At 41.0% G+C, this 4,414-nt stretch overlaps 1 pseudogene; it reads left to right on the forward strand.

The window, feature by feature from the left end:
• The first annotated feature begins 3,314 nt into the window (after positions 1 to 3,314).
• Positions 3,315 to 4,082, forward strand: LOC143649530 (type II iodothyronine deiodinase pseudogene; annotated as a pseudogene).
• Positions 4,083 to 4,414: the final 332 nt, after the last annotated feature.

Consider the following 4,414-nt stretch of genomic DNA (forward strand, 5'->3'; position numbering starts at 1 on the left):
TCCAGTATTCAGGAATTACCATTTCTGCAATTGATGGTTCCAAAGCCCAGCACTTGCTAGACCTTTATCTGCAAAATATGAATAGCCTATGCATTGCCTCTGGACAGGTTAGAAACTAGAGATAGAGAACAATGCCACAGAAAACCTAATGCTTCTACTTTCTACAGCCACTGACCCACTACCTCATCCTAAACCTCAGATAAATGCATCTGATTTGACTAAATTACATTTAATTGAAAATACCAATTGTAAAGGAATCTGTGAAATATAGTTTACCTTTGTGGTCTCTGTAGTAGTATACTAGAAAGAAGATAGAATGCATGCTGAGCACCAATTCAATATGTCCACAACAGTCCACTCCCCTGTGTAGTCAACATCCACCTTATTATATAAAAAAAAAATGCCCTGCTTAATATAATGTATCCATTTCTCATGCAAGTAAAAATGCACTCACCCTCTTCCCATAAATCGAAAGACAAAAATCTCATTACTTATTGCTTCCATGCATAGGTAAGTCTACAAGTTGCCAAAATAAGTGCTATCTAGTTTTGGCAACTTGTAGAAAATCATAAGGAAGAGAAAGAAAGAAAGCAGTCAAGAAATTTGTTATTTTCTTTCACAGATAGTCACTGGGTGATTACCATATGCAAAGCAATGTTCTAGTAGTAGTAATGTAGTAGTGAGCAAAAAGACAATATTTCCTGCCTCTGATCTTAACTTCTACTAGAAGAGGCATGAAAGTAGAAAGAAACAAAGAAACAAAAAAAGGAAGGAGAAGAAAGAGAGAAAGAGTGAAGGAGGGGGGAGGTGGAGGAAAGAAAGGAAAGATGGAAGGATTAAAAAAACTAAGGGAGGGGTGAGGGGGGAGGAGGAGAGGGATGGAGGGGTGGAGGGAGGGGTGGAGAGTGGAGGGAGGGGTGGAGAGTGGAGGGAGGGGTGAATGGAGGAAGGGAGAGAGGGAGGGACAGAGGGAGGGAGGAAGGAAGGAAGGAAGGAAGGAAGGAAGGAAAAGCAAGAAGAAGGAAGGAGGGGAAAAATCCAAAGCCCAGTATATAACTGATACGTTAGTTTTCTATTGCTACTGCAATAAATTACCATGGCCTTAGTGGCTTAAAATAACTCAGACATATAATAATTCTGTAGACTGCCACATGGGTCTCCTTAGAATAAATCAGTTTCAACAACAATGTGATCCTTTCTGTAGGCTCTAGGAGAAAATTTATTTCCCTGCCTTTTCCATCTTATAAAGCCTACCCCATTCGTTGGCTCATGGCCTCCTCCCCCATCATAAAAGCCAGCATCATTGTCCTCTTCTGATTGTTCTTCCATAGTCACCCTGACCTCAGCTGGGAAAGGTTTATCACTTTTCAGGACCCATGTGATTACACTAAGCCCATCCAGATAACCCAAGATAATCTTCCCATCTGCTGGTTCTTAATTTAATCATATCTGCAATGTCCCCTGTGCTATGTAAAGTAACATAGGGAATAGGGCATGGATCTTTGGTGGTGGTGTTGGGAGCACCACCAAACTCATTATTCTAACTGCCACACCAAGTCACTGGAGTGGCAATGCCTGAATACAGCCTTAGAGAGTCCCATATATTAGCATGGTTTGGGCAAAAGCATTTTAAATTTTCTTTCCTCCCAGAGGGGCATGAAAATGTCCTAGACAGAGTCAACTGACCAGAGCAGGCTTACAATATGATAAAGAGCCATAGCCAGCATGTACAGTGGGGAATATTCTGTCATTGAACATGAGAGACAAGAGCCATAAGCTTTACAATGGATCTATTGTAAAGGAACCATTGCCCTTTTGCTAAAGAAAACTAAATGAATAAGAATTCACAGAATGCCAGCAATGGACACAGGATGACCACAAACGAGACCTCTGTGGTAGATTGAATCACATACCCACAAAAGATATGTTAACATCCTAACCTCCAGTTCTGTGGGTATGAGCTCATTTGTAAACAGACCTTTGAAGATGTTACTATTAATTAAGGTATAAAATCGTCTGTGGATAGGATCTTAGGAGGTTCTATTTAGATGAAGCCAAATTGAATCAGGGTGGGCATCAATCCATATGACTGGAGTGCTTCTAGGCAGAGGAAATTCAGATGCAGCCAGTTCAGTAGAAGCCAGAGGTCAGAAGATGCCAGAGAGTGAAGCAGGCTGTCATATGAATGAGAAACGGATACCAGCCAAAGAATCTCAAGGATTGCAGCAAGCCAGCACCACGCTCCAGGAGAAGGCATGGCCTGTTGAGAACTTGATTTTTTTTACTTCTGGCCTCCAAAACCATAAGACAATAAACTCCCATTGTTTAAGCCAAACTTTTGATGGTATTTTCCATAGCAGAATTAGCAAGCCAAGACAATGCTCTACCCCTGATTCTCAATAATTCCTACCCCTTCCCTGGAATTGAGATGTCACAATATGTTTGTGTATAAATTCTGAATTTAATTATATAAAAACATGAGTTTACATGGAAGTAAATACAGTAAGTTACTTTCCATTAGATAAATTCTTGGCAGCAAATACGTTTATTAAAAAAAAAATAAGCTAGGTGTATGCCCACCTAAGTAAGATGAGTATGAAATTTGCAAATATTAGTTCAAAAATCAGATAGACTAGATTAAACTTAGATAAAGGCAGAAAGAGAGATACTTTGCACCACAGACAGACAGCTGGAAGGAAAAGCCAGAGACAGTGAGGAAAAAGAGTAGTTAGATGCTTCTTGGGAAGCGTGAGAGACAGGTTAGGAGAAGGTGAGGAACAGAATGTATGTGCAAAATGAAGTAAAGAAAGAAAAAATTACCCTTAAAACACATCTTTAAAATCTGGCAATTTGAGAAAGGAATAGGCTATGTTTGAAAAACATAAGAGACAATGAAAACTAAAGAAAATTTTGCAATCTGTGTCACTGTCTCAAAGGTACTTGGATATGAGAGTAGAACTGCTTGTCTTTAACAGAATCAGAGAGGGGTAACTGGCTTAGGGACGGGTATGCCAAGGTTTTTTGTTTGTTTGTTTTTACTTAGCATTTTAAATCCTAGAGGGAAAAAGAAAAGCAGAGCTCTGAATTGAAAGAATTGATGGGCACATGCCAACTGTGAGGCTGGAGAGACCGAATTTGGTCTTGTGATTTCTGCTTCTTTGAAAGAGGAAACAACTTCCTTTTAATTTGGTTCTGCCCCTTCTCCCGCAGTCCCTTGCCTAGCCTCCCCCACACCATCTATCACTACCCCCATTTTAAATACAAAGTGAAGGGGAACCAGAGCCTCCAAGAGAACCGACTTACGAGGCAGAGAAATGGGCATACTCCACGTAGATTTGCTGATCATACTACAAATTCTGCCAGTTTTTTCTCCAACTGCCTCCTCCTGGCTCTCCATGACTTGAAGCAGGTGGTGCTACTGTTGAGCTGCTCAGAGTCCACTCACTGCAAGAGGGGTGCATGCTGACCTTAGAGAGACTGTGCTGCATCTGGAAGAGCTTCCTCCTCAATACCTACAAACAGGTGAAATTGGGTAAAGCTGCCCCAACTCCAGTAAGGTGCATGTCACTACTCCTGAAGGAGGTGACAATCGTGGAAATAGTGCTCAGGAGGAGACAAGGATGGAACAGAGAGCCACCTTCTTGACTTTGCCAGCCCTGAGCACCCACTGGTGGTCAATTTTAACTTGGCACTTGATTTCCATTTACTAGCCAGTTGCCAGCCTTCAGCAAACTGACAGAAGAGTTCTCATAGGTAGCTGACGTCCTGTTGGCTCATCCTTCAGATGTTTAATCAGTGCCTGGGGACTCCTATTTGTCTTTTGACGTGAAGAAGCCCTGTATCCAGGAATACAGATGTGCAGCAGCATTTCTCATTATACCCCGGTGGCATGTTGTGGCTGATTGCATGAACAATAATGCCAATACAGCCAATGGAGTAGCCTTGGAAAGTGTGTGCGTTGTGGAGAGACAGAAAATTGTCTATCTTGGAGAAAAGAGACCCTTCTAATATAACCTTGCTGAGGTCTGGCATAGGCTAGAGAAGAATTTCAGCAAAAGATGAAATCTAGATTAGCTGGTTAAAGGTATGATTGTAATAGACCATATTATTTTTAATGTTATGAAAGGGAAACGAAACTAAGAACTGAATCCACTATTTCAACTGAGTCCCATTACCTCACTGAAAGGAATTTACATACCAGCTCAAACCCCTAACATCTCAATACTTCTTTTACCCCCCAAATGGTATTTGCTAAATAGTAGCACCATCATTTCCCTTCCTAGTGAAAAGATCCTAAGACAGAAAAGAAGAAACGCTGATACAGTATGTGTTCATTCTGCCTTAAGAAAGAAGTGATATAACCGATGCATGCTTTAGGTAGAAAAAAATAATTATCTGAACGCTGCTATATTCT

Source organism: Tamandua tetradactyla, chromosome 11, assembly GCF_023851605.1.
Source record: "Tamandua tetradactyla isolate mTamTet1 chromosome 11, mTamTet1.pri, whole genome shotgun sequence".
NCBI lineage: Eukaryota > Metazoa > Chordata > Mammalia > Pilosa > Myrmecophagidae > Tamandua > Tamandua tetradactyla.